Source organism: Pristiophorus japonicus, unplaced genomic scaffold (assembly GCF_044704955.1).
Source record: "Pristiophorus japonicus isolate sPriJap1 unplaced genomic scaffold, sPriJap1.hap1 HAP1_SCAFFOLD_570, whole genome shotgun sequence".
Classification (NCBI taxonomy): domain Eukaryota; kingdom Metazoa; phylum Chordata; class Chondrichthyes; family Pristiophoridae; genus Pristiophorus; species Pristiophorus japonicus.
Window position 1 is genome coordinate 80,967 of NW_027254478.1, and position 16,881 is coordinate 97,847.

The 16,881-nt window shown below is 46.2% G+C and overlaps 1 non-coding gene across 1 annotated transcript; it reads right to left on the reverse strand.

Moving 5' to 3' along the window:
• Nucleotides 1-10,334: 10,334 nt before the first annotated feature.
• On the reverse strand, nucleotides 10,335-10,417 carry trnal-uaa (transfer RNA leucine (anticodon UAA)). Its single transcript has one exon. It is a non-coding gene; the product is annotated as a tRNA-Leu (tRNA).
• Nucleotides 10,418-16,881: the final 6,464 nt, after the last annotated feature.

The following is a 16,881-nucleotide window of genomic DNA, read 5'->3' on the forward strand; positions in this document are numbered from 1 at the left end:
GGAGACATGGCTCCATGGTGATTAAGGCTGGGAACTCAACATCCAAGGGTATTCAACATTTAGGAAGATAGACAGAAAGAAAAAGGAGGCGGAGTGGCGTCGCTGGTTAAAGAGGAAATTAATGCAATTGTAAGGAAAGACATTAGCTTGGATGATGTGGAATCGGTATGGGTGGAGCTACGGAATACCAAAGGGCAGAAAGCGCGAGTGCAAGATTAGTACAGAACTCCAAACAGTAGTAGTGATGTTGGAGAGAGCATCAAACAGGAAATTAGGGGTGCATGCAATAAAGGTGCAGCAGTTATCATGGGTGACTTTAATATGCATATATATTGGGCTAACCAAACTGGAAACAATACGGTGGAGGAGGATGTCGTGGCTTTCTAGAGCAATATGTCGAGGAACCAACTAGCGGGGAGGCCATCTTAGACTGGGTGTTGTATAATGAGAGAGGATTAATTAGCAATCTCGTTGTGCAAGGCCCCCTGGGGAAGAGTGACCATAATATGGTGGAATTCTACATTCGGATGGAGAATGAAACAATTAGTTCAGAGATCATGGTCCAGAACTTAAAGAAGGGTAACTTTGAAGGTATGAAGCGTGAATTGGCTAGGATAGATTGACGAATGATACTTAAGTGGTTGACTGTGGATGGGCAATGGCAGACATTTAGAGACCGCATGGATGAACTACAACAATTGTACATCACTGTCTGGCGTAAAAATAAAAAAGGGAAGGTGGCTCAACTGTGGCTAGCAAGGGAAATCAGGGACAGTATTAAAGCCAAGGAAGTGGCGTACAAATTGGCCAGAAATCGCAGTGAACCAGGGGACTGGGAGAAATTTAGAACTCAGCAGAGGAGGAAAAATTTGATTAGGACAGGGAAAATAGAGTACGAGAGGAAGCTTGCAAGGAACATTAAAATGGAATGCAAAAGCTTCCATAGATATGTAAAGAGAAAAAGGTTAGTAAAGACAAATGTAGGTCCCCTGAAGTCAGAATCAGGGGAAGTCATAACTGGGAACAAAGATATGGCAGACTAATTGAACAAGTACTTTGGTTCGGTATTCACTAAGGAGGACACAAACAAACTTCCGGATATAAAAGGGGTCAGAGGGTCCAATAAGAAGGAGGAACTGAGGGAAATCCTTATTAGTCGGGACATTGTGTTGAGGTAATTGATGGGATTGAAGGCCGATAAATCTCCAGGGCCTGATGGACTGCATCCCAGAATAGTTAAGGAGGTGGCCTTGGAAATAGCGGATTCATTGACAGTCATTTTCCAACATTCCATTGATTCTGGATCAGTTCCTATGGAGTGGAGTGTAACAAATGTGACACCACTTTTTAAAAAAGGAGGAAGAGAGAAAACAGGGAATTATAGACTGGTTAGCCTGACATCGATAGTGGGTAAAATGATGGGATCAATTATTAAGGATGTTATAGCAGCGCATTTGGAAAGACGTGACATGATAGGATCAAGTCAGCATGGATTTGTGAAAGGGAAATCATGCTTGAAAAATCTTCTGAAATTTTTTGAGGATGTTTCCAGTAGAGTGGACAAGGGTGGACCATTTGATGTGGTGTATTGGGACTTTCAGAATGCTTTCGATAAGGTTCCACACAAGAGAGTAATGTGCAATGTTAAAGCACATGGGATTGGGGGTAGTGTGGTGACGTGGATTGAGAACTGGTTGTCAGACAGGAAGCAAAGAGTAGGAGTAAATGGGACTTTTCAGAATGGCAGGCAGTGACTAGTGGGGTACCGCAAGGTTCTATGCTGGGGCCCCAGCTGTTTACATTGTACATTAATGATTCAAACAAGCGTATTAAATGTAGAATCTCCAAAATGCGGATGACACTAAGTTGGGTGGCAGTGTGAGCTTTGAGGAGGATGCTATGAGGCTGCAGAGTGACTTGGATAGGTTAGTTGAGTGGGCATATGCATGGAAGATGATGTATAATGTGGATAAATGTGAGGTTATCCACTTTGGTGGTAAAAACAGAGAGACAGACTATTTTCTGAATGGTGACAGATTTGGAAAAGGGGAGGTGCAACGAGACTTGGGTGTCATGGTACATCAGCCATTGAAGTTTGGCTTGCAGGTACAGCAGGCGGTTAAGAAAGCAAATGGCATGTTGGCCTTCATGGCCAGGCGATTTGAGAACAGGGGCATGGAGGTGTTACTACAGTTGTACAGGGCCCTGGTGAGACCACACCTGGAGTATTGTGGACAGTTTTGGACTCCTAACTTGAGGAAGGACAATCTTGCTGTTGAGGTAGTGCAGCGAAGGTTCACCAGACTGATTCCCGGGATGGCGGGATTGACATATCAAGAAAGACTGGATCAACTGGGCTTGTATTCACTGGAGTTCAGAAGAATGAGAGGGGATCTCATAGAAACGTTTAAAATACTGATGGGTTTAGACAGGTTAGATGCAGGTAGAATGTTCCCAATGTTAGGGAAGTCCAGAACCAGGGGTCACAATCTAAGGATAAGGGGTAAGCCATTTAGGACCGAGATGAGGAGAAACTTCTTCACCCAGAGAGTGGTGCACCTGTGGAATTCTCTACCACAGGAAGTTGTTGAGGCCAATTCATCAAATATATTCAAAAAGTAGTTCGATATAGTCCTTACTACTAGGGGGATCAAGGGGTATGGCGAGAAAGCAGGAATGCAGTACTGAAGTTGCATGTTCTGCCATGAACTCATCTAATGGTGGTGAAGGCTCGAAGGGCCGAATGACCGGCTCCTGCACCTATTTTCTATGTTTCTATGTCTCTGAGTAATGCTCTGGGAACTTTAACATCCACCCGATGTGCAGACGGAGCTTCAAGTTAAAATTTCATCCGAAAGTCAACGGCTTCAACATTGCAAAATTCCCCACGTACTGCACTTGAGTGTCAGCTAAGATTACATGCTCAAGTCTCAGGAGTGAGACTTGAACACACAACCTCCTGATTCAGTCGAGAATGCTGCCACTGAACCAAAGCCGATATCTAAGTTCTCAACCATATTAATTTACCCAATTCTTTTTTTAAAGTTCCAGGACATACCAAATTCATGGTGATGATATCCACAGACAGTTGCACATACACTGTGACAGACACAGAGGCACAGACGCACGCACAACCTGAAATATACACGCACCGACGGACAGCACAGAGTGCCTTAGACATATAGAGGTATAGACAGGCAGAATCACTGTCGCTAATTTGGCTGATGTTTGCATTTTTCTATTCGTATGTATCGTGAATATTGCAGATAAATGAAAATGAGAAAAAAAATGTCAGCGTTGAAAGGTGTGGGATGTTATTCCACCAAACTCAAGACCAGTTTTGGAGGGATCTGATGAAATTGAGAAATGGAATGAAAAATGCTGAGATTCGTAGAGGGCAGAATTCGAACCTGCGCCAGGAAACCCCAATGGATTTCTAGTCCATCGCATTAACCACTCGGCCACGACTACTTCCTTGCTCTTGTTTTAAATGTTACTCAGATAAAACTCAGTCATCCATCTTTGTGCAGCAGACGGCCACAGAATCCTGAAACCGTCTCCGTTTGCTAAAAATCTGATCTGGAAGAGGTAATCTTGCTGTATTTTTACTGTTCTATATTACTCTGGAACTTTTTAACATGAATCTGTACGAAGAATCAAAAGTAAAATTCTGCATTTTGAAACAACTGCCTCTTCATCGGATGATTGAACCCCGGGCTCCCGCGTGGCAGGCGGAGATTCTACACACTGTACTAACGAGGAACTGGCAGGTCTGGGTTCTGTCAGAGCCGGAATTGAGCTGTGAACAGAACTGGACACCATGAGAAGCCGACCGACACATTGAGAGACAAAGACAAACCGACAAACAGGGAGAGACAGACAGCGAGATGGAGACAACGAGATACAGAAAGTGTTAGTCTGAGAAGAAGAGGCAGACTTAGTGAGGAAAAAGACTCAAACACACACAAAGACAGAGATGTGTTTATGTGCTCTATAAAGAGAGAGAGGGAAAGAGTGAGAGAAAGACAGTGATAAATACAATGACAAGGAGAGACAGATAGAGAGAGAGAAAGACAGATCGAGAGAGACAGAGATATAAACCGAAAATGATGGAAATACTCAGCAGGATAGAGATCAGAACTAAGAGACAGGCAAAGAGAGACAGACAGTCAGAGACATAGATAGACAGAGATGATGGGAAAGAGAGAGACACTCAGACAGAGTGACTGAGAGAATCACATTGGAACAGAACTGGACACCGTGTGAAAGAGACAGACACATTGAGAGACAGAGATAAACAGCGAAACAGGGAGAGACAGACAGTGAGATAGAGATAAAAAGAGACAGAAAGTTGAGACTGAGAGGGAGGGTCTAGACTGAGTGAGACAAAAACTCAAACACATACATACACAGAGATGTGTTTGCGTGCTCCATAAAGAGAGGGAGGCAAATAGTGCTGGAATGACAGAGAAATACAGATACAAAGAGAGGGAGATTGAAAGAGAGAATGACAGGTAGAGAGAGATAGTTAGAGACAAAAACACAAAATAATGGAAATACTCATCTGGTTACAGACAGGGACTAACAGAGACAGGCAAAGACATGGTCAGACAGAGGGAATGGGAAAGACAGAGGCAATCAGACAGAGAATCTGAAAGAATCCCATTGGAACAGAAATGGACACCGTGAGAAAGAGATAGATTGAGAGACAGAGACAAACAAAGAAACAGGGACAAACAGAGTGAGTCAGAGAGATGCAGACTGAGAGAGACAAAGACTCAAACACACAAACGCATACAAATCTCTCCAAAGAGAGACAGAGGCATAGACTGAGCGACACAGATATATTTCACAATTTTATTTCATTATCGGCTCAGAGTGTCACAGAGTTACAGAAAAATGCAGATTCAAAAGATTAAAATCGGGTATCACTGAGCAGGATGGGAAACATTTGGCGTTAAATTAATGAATTACCAGGACTGGGATACGAACCCACGTGGATATAAAACTATCGCATTTCAAGTCCGACGCACTAACCAGTCGTCCATCCATAGCCGGATTCTGTCTCTATGAGAATCTGGGCTTTAACTCCACCCCCACAGACACACGGGTTACAGTGAACATTTTCCGCAATATTGACACGAGGGCAACTCTCCTATTCTTTTTCTAGTAATGCTCTGGGAATTTTCACATCCACCCGAGGGTGCAGACGGAGCTTCAATTTAACGTTTCATCCGAAAGTCAACAGCTTCAACATTGCAAAATTCCCCAAGTACTGCATTTGATTGCTCAGGATCAGTTTTGCAGGGATCTGATTAAATTGTGAAATGGAATGAAAAATGCTGAGATCCATAGTCGGCAGGATTCGAACGTGCACGGGGAACCCCCAAGGGATTTCCAGTACATCACCTTAGCCACTCGGCCACGACTACTGGCTCACTGCTTTGTTAAATGTTACTCAGATAAAACTCAGTCATCCATCTCTATGCAGCAGACGGCCACAGAATCCTGAAACAGTCTCCTTTGCTAAAAATCTGATCTGGAAGAGGCAATCTGCTCTTGCTGTATTTTTACTGTTCTGTATTGCTCTGGAAATTTTTAACATGAATCTATACCAAGAAACAAGTAAAATTCGGCATTTTGAAAAAGCTGCGCTGCTTTTTTGTCAGGGAATAGAACCCCGGCCTCCCGCATGATAGGCGAGGATATTCACCACTAAATTGACAAGGATCTAACATGTATGGGCTCTGTCAGAGCCGGAATCGAGCTGTGAACAGAACTGGACACCATGAGAAGTCGACAGACACATTGAGAGACAGAGTCAAATCGACAAACAGGGAGAGACAGACAGCGAGATAGAGACAATGAGAGACAGAAAGTGTGAGTCTGAAAAGGAGAAGCAAACTGTGTGAGAAAAAGACTCAAACACACACATATACAGGTGTGGGACGTCATTCCACTTATCTTAGGATCACTTTTGCAGAGACTTGTTTAAATTGTGGAATGGAAAAAGCCGAGATCTGTAGTCGGCACGATTGGAACTTGCGCCGGGCAACCCCAATGGATTTGTGGTCTATCATTATATCCACTCGGCCACAACTACTGGGTTTCTGTTGCTTTAAATGTTACTCATATTAAAACGCAAGCATCCATAGCTCTGCAGCAGAATGCCACAGAGTCCTGAAAACGTCTCAGTTTGCTAAACCTCTAAGAGATAATTTCCTCTTGCTGTATTTTTGCTCTTTGAGATTGCTCCAGAAATTTTTAACATAAATCTATACCAAGAAACAGATGTAAACTTCTACATTGTTGAAAATGCTGCCTTCCCCGTCGGGGAATTGAACCCCGGTCCCGCGCGGGAGAAGCAGAAATATGCACCACTGTACTAATGAGGAACCGATGGTTGCGTCGTCTATCACAGCAGCAATCGTGCTGTGCACAGCACTGGACACCGTGAGAAAGAGAGAGACATATTGAGATACAGAGACAATCAGACAAACAGGGAGAGACAGACGGCGAGATGGTAACAAAGAGAGAGAGAAAGTGTGAGACTGCGAGGGAGGGTCAGTCTGAGTGAGACAAAGACTCAAACACACATATATACAGAGATATGTGTGTGCTCCATAAAGAAAGAGGCAAAGAGTGATGAAAAGACAGAGATGAAGACAAAGAGAAAGAGAGGTACAAAGAGAGAGACAGATAGAGAGAGAGAGACAGAGAGAAAAAAAGAAAATGAGTGAAATACTCAGCAGGTTAGAGACAGGGACTAACAGATAGGCAGAGAGATCGACAGAGGCAGTAATCTAAGGATTGCTACCAATGCCACGTGCTAGTCAGAGCAGGAATCACAGGATAGCTCAGATGAATACGTGGTTTGAGGAATGATGCAAGGGGAGGGATTCAAATTCCTGGGATATTTGAACCGGTACTGGGGGAGATGGGAAAGTACTTAACAGACGGACTGCACCGGGGCAGGAATGGAACCGATGTCCTGGGCGGAGTGTTTGCTAGTGCTGTTGAGGAGGATTTAAACAAAAAAGGCAGGGGGTGTGGGATTCTAAGCAGGGAGGCAGAGGGAAGTAAAATGGGGGCAGGAGCAAAAGGTAGAAAGAAAAAAAGCAAGTGTGAAGGTCAGAGAAATCAAGTGCAAAATTCAAAAAGGGCCACATTACAACGTAATTCTAAAAGGACAAAGAGTGTTTAAAAAAACAAGCCTGAAGGCTCTGAGTATCAATGCGAGGAGCTTTCGTCATAAGGTGGATGAATTAACTGTGCAGATAGCTGTTAACGGATATGATGTAATTGGGATTACGGATACATGGCTCGAGGGAGACAAAGGCTGGTAACTCAACATCCAGGGGTATTCAATATTCAGGACAGACAGAAAGGAAAAGGAGGTGGGGTAGCATTAATGGTTAAAGAGGAGAATCAAGCAATAGAAAGGATGGATATTAGCTTGGATGATGTAGAATGTATATGGGTACAGCTGCGAAACACCAAAGGGCAGAAAACGTTATTGGGAGTTGTGTACAGACCACCAAACAGTAGTAGGGAAGTTGGGGATGGCATCAAACAGAATTAGGGATGCATGCAATAAAGGTACAGCAGTGATCATGGGTGACTTTAATCTGCATATACATTGGGCTAACCAAACTGGTAGCAATACTGTGGAGGAGGGTTTCCTGGAGTGTATGAGGGATGGTTTTCTTGACCAATATGTCGAGGAACCATCTAGATAGCAGGCCACCCTTGACTGGATGTTGTGTAAACAGAAAGGACTAATTATAAATCTTGTTGTGCGTGGCCCCTTGGGGAAGAGCGACCATAATATGGTAGAAGTATTCATTAAGATGGAGAGTGACACAATTAATTCAGAGACTCGGGTCCTGAACTTAAAGAAAGGTAACTTCAATGGTATGAGACGTGAAATGGATAGGGTAGACTGGCGAATGATACTTAAAGGGTTGACGGTGGATAGGTAATGGCAGACATTTAAAGATCACATTGATGAACTACAACAATTGTACATCCCTCTGTGGCGTAGGAATAAAAAAGGGAAGGTGGATCAACCATGGCTAATAAGTGAAACTAGTCAAAGTTTTAAAACCAATGCAGAGGCATATAAAAGGCCAGAAAAAGCAGCAAACCTGAAGACTGGGAGAAATTTAGAATTCAGCAGAGGAGGACTAAGGGTTTAATTAGGAGGGGGAAAATAGAGCTATAGAGTAAGCTTGCAGGGAACATAAAAACTGACTCCAAAATCTTCTACAGATATGTGAAGAGACAAAGATTAGTGAAGACTAATATAGGTCCCTTGCAATCAGAATAAGGGTAATTCATAATGGTGAACAAGGAAATGGAAGGCCAACTGAACAAATAATTTGTTTCTGACTTCACGAAGGAAGACACGAATACCCTCCCGAAAATACCAGAGAACCGAGGGTCTAGCGAGAAGGGGGAACTGAGTGAAATCCTTAGTAGTCAGGAAATGGTGTTAGGGAAATTGAAAGGACTGAAGTATGATAAATCCCCAGGGCCTGAAAGTCTGTATACTAGAGTATTAGCGAAGTGACCCTAGAAATAGTAGATGCAGTGGTGGTCATTTTCCAACATTCCATGGACTCTGGTTCAGTTCCTATGGATTGGAGGGTAAGAAATGTAACCCCAGTTTTGAAAAAGGAGGGAGAGAGAAAACTGGGAATTATAGACCGGTTAGCCTGACAACAGTAGTGGGGAAAATGCTGGAATCAATTATTAATGATTTAATAGCAGCGCATTTGGAAAGCAGTTACAGGATCGGTCCAATTCAGCATGGATTTATGAAAGGGAATCATGCTCGACAAATCTTCTAGAGCCTTTTGAGGATGTAACTAATGGAGTGGATAAGGGAGAACCAGTCGATGTAGTGTATTTGGACTTTCAAAACGCTTTTGAAAATGCCCCACACAAGAGATTAGTGTGCATAATTAAGGCATATGGTATTGGTGGTGATGTATTCACGTGGATAGAGAAATATAGAAACATAGAAAATAGATGCAGGATTTGGCCATTCGGCCGTTGGAGCCTCCACCATCATTCAATATAATCATGGCTGATCAAGCATTTCAGTGCCCCATTCTTGCTTTCTCTCCATACCCCTTGATCCTTTTAGCCGTGAGGGCCATCGTAGGCAGTCCCTCGAAATCGAGGAAGACATGCTTCCACTCCCAAAGTAAGTTCACTGATGGCTGAACAGTCCACTACGATAGCCACAGAGCCTGTTACAGGTGGGAAAGACATATGTCGAAGGAAGGGGTCGGTGCGGCTGGTTTGCCGCGTGCTCCTTCCGCTGCCTGCACTTGACTTCTTCACGCTCTTTGCATTGAGACTCGAAGAGCTCAGCGCTCTCCCGGATGCAATTCCTCCACTTAGGGCAGTCTTTGTCCAGGGACTCCCAGGTGTCGGTGGGGATGTAGCACTTTACCAGGCAATCTTTGAGGGTGTAATTGTAACCATTCCACTGCCCACCGTTGGCTCATTTACCATGAAGGAGCTCCACATAATGCATTTGTTTCGAGAGTCTCGTATCTGGCATGCAAACTATGTGGCCTGCCCAGCGGAGCTGATCAAGTGTGGTCAGTGCTTCAATACTGGGGATGTTAGCCTGATCGAGGACACTGATGTTGGTGTGGCTGTCCTCCCAGGGGATTTGCAGGATCTTGGTGATATATCTCCAGCAACTTGAGGTGTCTGCTGTATATGGTCCATGTCTCGGATCCACACATGAGGGCGGGTATTATTACAACCCTGTAGACCTTGAACTTGGTGGTAGATTTGAGGGCCTCTCTTTTCCTCAGACGGCCGAAGGCTGCACTGGTGTACTGGAGGTGATGTTGAATCTCTGCATCAATGTCTTCGATTGTTGATAAGGGGCGTCCGAGGTATGGGCAAAGGTCCACGTCATGGATCTTGATGATTGGAGGGCAATGCTGTGCGGCGGGGACAGGCTGGTGGAGGACCTTTGTCTTACAGATGTTAAGCATAAGGCCCATGCTTTCATATGCCTCAGTGAATATATTGACTAAATCCTGGAGTTCAGCCTCAGATTCTGCATAGATGCAGGCGCCATCCGTGTACTTAATGACAGAGGTTGTGTGATCTTAGACCTGGCCTGGAGACAACGTAGGTTAAACAGTTGGCCACTGGTTCTGTAGTTGAGATCCACATCACCGGGGAGCTTGTTCATTGTGAGCTGGAGCATGGTGGCGAGGAAGATTGTGAAAAATGCAAATGCAACAGATGAAAATCGGGTATCACTAAGTAGAATGTGAAAAATACCTGTTTAATTAAGTAATTACCAGGAGTGAGGTTCGAACCCACGCGGGTATAAACCCATTGGATCTTAAGCCCAACGCCTTAACCACTCGGCCATCCTGGTCCTATCAGTGCTTGGACTCCATCTCTGGGAGAATCTGGGCTTCAACTCCACCCCCATAGACACACACATACATTTCGGGATTCAGGGAGCATTTCCGAACATTTTTCGGCATATTTACACGGGCGCAACTCTCCTACTATTTTTCGAGTAATGCACTGGGAACTTTCACATCCACCCGAGGGTGCAGACGCAGCTTCAATTTAACATTTCAGACGATGGTCAACAGCTTCAACAATGCAAAATTCTCCAAGTGCTGCATTTGAATGTCAGCCAAGATGATGTGCTCAAGTCTCAGGAGTGGGACTTACACACACAAACTCCCGATTCAGTCGAGAATGGAGCCACTGAAACAAAGCCGATACCAAAGATCACAACCGTATTATTTTCCCCAAGTTTTAAAAAATTTCCAGGACGCACCAAATTCATGGTGATGATTTGCATCGACAGTTGCACATACACAGAGATATACATACAGATAGACATACACAGACACAGACACACACAAACACACACACAATAACCAAAAATATACACGCATCAACATAGAAACATAGAAATTAGGAGCAGGATTAGGTCATTCGGACCTTCGAGCCTGCACCACCATTCAATAAGATCATGGCTGATCATTCAACCTCAGTAACGCTTTCCTGCTTTCTCTCCATACCCCTTGATCCATTAACCATAAGGGCCATATCTAACTCCCTTTTGAATATATCTAACGCACTGTCCTCAAAAACCTTCTGCGGTAGAGAATGCAACAGGTTAACCACTCTCTGAGTGAAGAAGTTTCTCCTGATCTCGGCCCTAAATGCCTTACCCCTTATTCTTGGACCGTGACCCTTGGTTCTCCAACTCCCCAGCAATGGGAACATTCTACATGCCTCTAACCTGTCCAATTTCGTCAGAATTTTATATATTTCTATGAGAGCGCCTCTCATTCTTCTAAACTCCAGTGGATACCAGCCCAGTTGATCCAGTCTCTCCTCATATGTCAGTCCTGCCATCCCGGAAATCAAGCTGGAGAACCTTCGCTGTACTCCCTCAATAGCAAAGACGTTCTTCCACAGATTTGGAGACCAAAAATGAACACAATATTCCATGTGTGACCTCACCAAGGCTCTGTACAACTGCAGTAAAACCTCCTTGCTCCGATACTCAAATCCCCTCGCTATGATGGCGAACATGCCATTTGCCTTCTTCACTGCTTGCTGCACCTGCATGCCAACAATCAATGACTGATGTACCTTGACACCCAGATAAAGATATACACAGAGTGCCTTAGACAAACAGATGGATAGACAGGCAGGGTCACTGTCGCTACTTTGGCTGGCTTTTGCTTTTTTCTATCCGTATGTATCGTGAATATTGCAGATTAATGAAATAAAGAAACAGCAGCGGCGCTGAAAGGTGTGGGACGTTGTTCCATCTACCTCAGAATCAGTTGTGCAGGAAACTGGTTAAATTGTCATCAGAATGAAATATGCTGAGAAACGTCGTCGGCAGGATTCAAATCTGTGCGGGGAAACCCGAATGGATTTTTAGTGCATTGCCTTAACTAATGGACCACGACTACTGGCTCGCTGCCTTGTTAAATGTTTCTCAGATAAAACTCAGTCATCCATCTCTGTGCAGCAGACGGCCACAGAATCGTGAAAAAGTAACCGTTTGCTAAAGTTCTGGAAGAGGCAATCTCCTCTTGCTGTATTTGTACTGTTCTATATTGCTCTGGAACTTTTTAACATGAATCTATACCAAGAAACAGAAGCAGAATTCTGCATTTTGTAAAATGCGGCCTCCCCGTTAGGGAATTGAACCGCGGTCTCCCGCGTGACAGGCGGGGATACTCATCACTTTCTCAAGAGGAATTGATGCGTATGCATTTTGTCAGAGCCGGAATCGAGCTGTGAACAGAACTGGACACCATGAGAAGTCGACAGACACATTGAGAAACAGAGACAAACAGACAAACAGGGAGAGACAGACAGCGAGATAGAGACAACGAGAGACAGAAAGTGTGAGACTGAGAGGGAGGGTCAGACTGAGTGAGACAAAGACTCAAACACAACATACACAGAGATGTGTTTGCGTGCTCCAGAAAGAGCGGGAGGCAAATAGTGATGGAATGACAGAGAAAAACACAGGGACAAAGAGAGAGACAAAGAGGGAGACAGATAGAGATGAAGACAGATAGAGAGAGAGGCATTGTGACAAAAACAGAAAATGATGAAAATACTCATCAGGTTAGAGACAGGGAATAACAGACAGAGATGATGGGAAAGAGAGAGCCAGTCAAACATAATCCCATTGGAACACAACTGGACACCGAGAGAAAGAGACAGAGACAAACAGAGTGAGTCAGAGACTCAAACACACAAACAGCTCTCTGAAGAAAGAAAGAGGCACAGACCGAGCGACACAGATACATTTCACAATTTGATTTCATTATCGGCTCAGAGTGTCGCAGGCTAATGCTGATTCAACAGGTGAAAATCGGGTGCCACTGAACAGGATGGGAAGCAATCTGTGTTAAATTAAGGGGTTACCAGGAGAGGGGGTTCGAACCCACGCGGATTTAAATCAATTACATTTTAAATCCAACACCTTAACCACTTGGCAATCCTGGCCCTGTCAGTATTCGGATTCTGACTCTGAGTATCTGGGCTTGATCCCCACCCCCACAGACACAAAGGGTTTCAGGGAGCATTTACGAACATTTTTGTAATATTGACAAGGTTGCAACTCTCCTATTCTTTTTCAAGTATTGCTCTGGGAACGTTCACATCCACCCGAGGGTGCAGACGCAGCTTCAATTTAACATTTCATCCGAAAGTCAACAGCTTCAACAATGCAAAATTCCCCAAGTACTGCAACTGAGTGTCAGCCAAGAACACACAAACTCCTGATTCAGTCAAGAATGCACCCTCTACACTGTCGCATCCAACAGCCCCAGGGCAAGTACAGCACGGGTTTGATACAAAGTAAAGCTCCCTCTACACTGTCCAATCAAACACGCCCAGGGCAGGTACTGCATTAGTTGGATACTAAGTAAAGCTCCCTCTATATTTTCCAAATAAACACTCCGAGGGCAGGTACAGTACAATTTAGATACAAGGTAATCCTCTCTCAAAGCTCGCTCTACAATTGTACAGTGAATTGGTGAGACGACACCTGGAGTATTGTGCACAGTTTTGGTCTCCTAATCTAAGGAAGAATATACTCACCTTGCTTAGATAGAGAGTAAAGCTCCCTCGACACTGTCCCACCAGACATACATAAGAACATAAGAATTAGGAACAGTAGGAGGCCATCTAGCCCCTCGAGCCTGCTCTGCCATTCAACAAGATCACGGCTGATCTGGCCGTGGACTCAGCTCCACTTACCTGCCCGCTCCCCATAACCCTTAATTCCCTTTTTGGTTAAAAATCTATCTATCTGTGATTTGAATACATTCAATGAGCTAGCCTCAACTGCTTCCTTGGGGAGAGAATTCCACAGATTCACAAACCTCTGGGAGAAGAAATTTCTTCTCAACTCGGTTTTAAATTGACTCCCCCGTATTTTGAGGCTGTGCCCCCAGACATTCCAAGGGCAGGTACAACAAAGATTAAATATGGAGTATATCTGCCGCTACACTGTCCCAAGAATTCCAGAGTAGATACTGCATTGATGAGATACAGAGTAAAGCTCCCTCTACACTGTCCCATCAAACACTGCCCGGGCCGGTACAGCACGGTCAGTCCCGGAGTATATCTTCCACAAATACTCCATGGCAGGATCAGAACGGGATAAATACAGAGTAATATCTCCCGCTACACTGACCCAACAAATACTCCCAGGGCAGGTACAGCGCGGGGCAGATACTGAATAAAGCTCCCTCTGTACTGTCCTATTAAACACTCCCAGGGCAAGTACGACATGGGTTAGACACAGACTAAAGCTCCCTCTACGCTGACACATCAAATACTCACAGGGCAGGTATAAAAGAGGGTAGTTACAGAGTAAAGTTCCCTCTACTCTGCTGCATCAAACACTAAGGTAAAGTACAGCACGGCTGAAACACGGACTAAATCTCTCTCTCCACAGTCCCAGGGCAGGTACAGTACGGGTTATATATAGAGTAAAGCTCCTTCTGCACGGTCCTAAAGAATCCCAGGACATGTACAGCAAAGGTTCGTCACAATTTAAAGCTCCCTGAAGGCTGACCCATTAAACACTCCCAGGGCAGGACAGCACAGGTTAAATACACAGTAAGGATCCCTCTGCACTGTCCCACCAGACATTCCCAGCGCATGCACAGCGCAGGTTAGATATAGAGTAAAGCGCCCTCAGCATTGTCCACGGCAGGAACAGAACGGGATAAATAGAGAGTAATTTCTCCGTCTTTACTGTCCCAACAATCCTTGGGAAGGTACAGGACGGGTTACCGAAAGATTAAATCTCTCTCCAACCTGTCCCATCAAAAACTGCAGAACAGTTGCAGCACGGGTGAGATACAGAGTAAAGTTCCCCCGAGACTGTTATTGAATGGGGAGCAGGCTCGGGGGGTCCGGGTATCCCACTTATGCTACTATTTCTCATGGTCTTATGTACCCAGCATGCCACGCGATGGAGAAACTCTCTTTTGAGTTAACCTGCAAAACATAAAACATGCAGCCAGAATTTCAGGAGCAGCCCCTTCAAATAATGAAACAGGGGCTGCAACCTTGTGCATTCAATAAAAACATGGAACACGGACTCCTCCAGACCGCAGAAATTGCAGGCGGCCTGGGAGTCCGTGAACCGGCTTAAAAATTTGTTGCACGACACTGCTCCGTGCACCACCCTCCAGGCCAAGACCACGATGAATAGTGGGAGGACCCCTGCGGAGAGTGCCCTCCATCGGGGACCCCCGCCTCCTCCGGACGGCAAGATGGTACGCCATGGCGTGTCCGGACGGCCGGCGAGGATGGCAAAGTTGAGGGTGTGCAGGAGCAGCCCGTACAGGAAACCCCTCCGCGCGGCACGCGATGGAGAATGTGCCGCACCCAAACTGCAGCAGCTCAGTGCGTAGGCGCGGGCCCTGGCTGTGTTTGGAGCATGCGCGGGCCCTGGCTGTGTTTGGAGCATGAGCGAGACTTGTAATGGCGGAGAAGACATGTTTTGGACAGGCTCCTCAGAAGAGTCCTTTTCAACGGGAGGGAGCGGAGTAACGGACCAGCGGAAAGTCGGGGAGGCTTCATCAACAACCCGTGCCCGCCGCAAGCCCGGAATAATAACCGGAATATCGGCGGTTGAAGCTTCGGGGCTTTCTCCCGGTCACAGGACCAGGCTAACGGTGGCCATCTTGGTGTAGGAAGGTAGATTCAGCGATCGGTCATCTTGATGCAATGAGTAGCACAGTGCATGCGCAGCCATCTTGATACAGGAACAAAGTGAATGATGTCTGTGTCTGGAACTGATCCCAGCCAGAGTCAGTACCTTCAGGGGAGGGGAACCAGTAAGTGTAGAACTGAACCCAGCCAGAGTCAGTACCTTCAGGGGAGGGGAACCAGTGAGTGTAGAACTGAACCCAGCCAGAGTCAGTACCTTCAGGGGAGGGGAACCAGTGAGTGTAGAACTGAACCCAGCCAGAGTCAGCACCTTCAGGGGAGGGGAACCAGTGAGTGTAGAACTGAACCCAGCCAGAGTCAGTACCTTCAGGGGAGGGGAACCAGTGAGTGTAGAACTGAACCCAGCCAGAGTCAGTACCTTCAGGGGAGGGGAACCAGTGAGTGTAGAACTGAACCCAGCCAGATTCAGCACCTTCAGGGGAGGGGAACCAGTGAGTGTAGAACTGAACCCAGCCAGAGTCAGTACATTCAGGGGAGGGGAACCAGTGAGTGTAGAACTAAACCCAGCCAGAGTCAGAACCTTCAGGGGAGGGGAACCAGTGAGTGTAGAGCTGAACCCAGCCAGAGTCAGTACCTTCAGGGGAGGGGAACCAGTGAGTGTAGAACTGAACCCAGCCAGAGTCAGCACCTTCAGGGACCAGTGATTGATTGGTGCCGCGGCCCCGTCCCCCCGCCACTGATTGGTGCGGAGCAGCGCGCTGGGTGGGCTGGTGCCCCGCGCCCCCTCACCATTGGCTGCGGGCTGAGTGTTGCGGGCGGGTGGTTGGGGGGTTTGTTGGTGGGCTCCGCTCGCAGCCTTTGAGCTCGGGGCCCAGGTGAGGCGGGGCGGAGTTGTGCGCAGGCGTGGGGCCAGCCTATTGTGGGAGATTAGCTGCGGACGGACGATGTTGTGCCCCACGCGCAGGATGGATGAGCAGCCCCGGCAGTGCGCTCAGCCTCCCTGAGGACTCACATTCTCACGGACACGTGCGGGCGGTGAGATTTGGCCGCCGAGTCGGCGGGTGGCGGCTGTGGGGCACCTTCGGGCGGGGACGGACCTTGGTTACTGTCGGGGTTTGCCGGGAGTTCGGCCGCCATCTTTGGGCAGCACGGGGC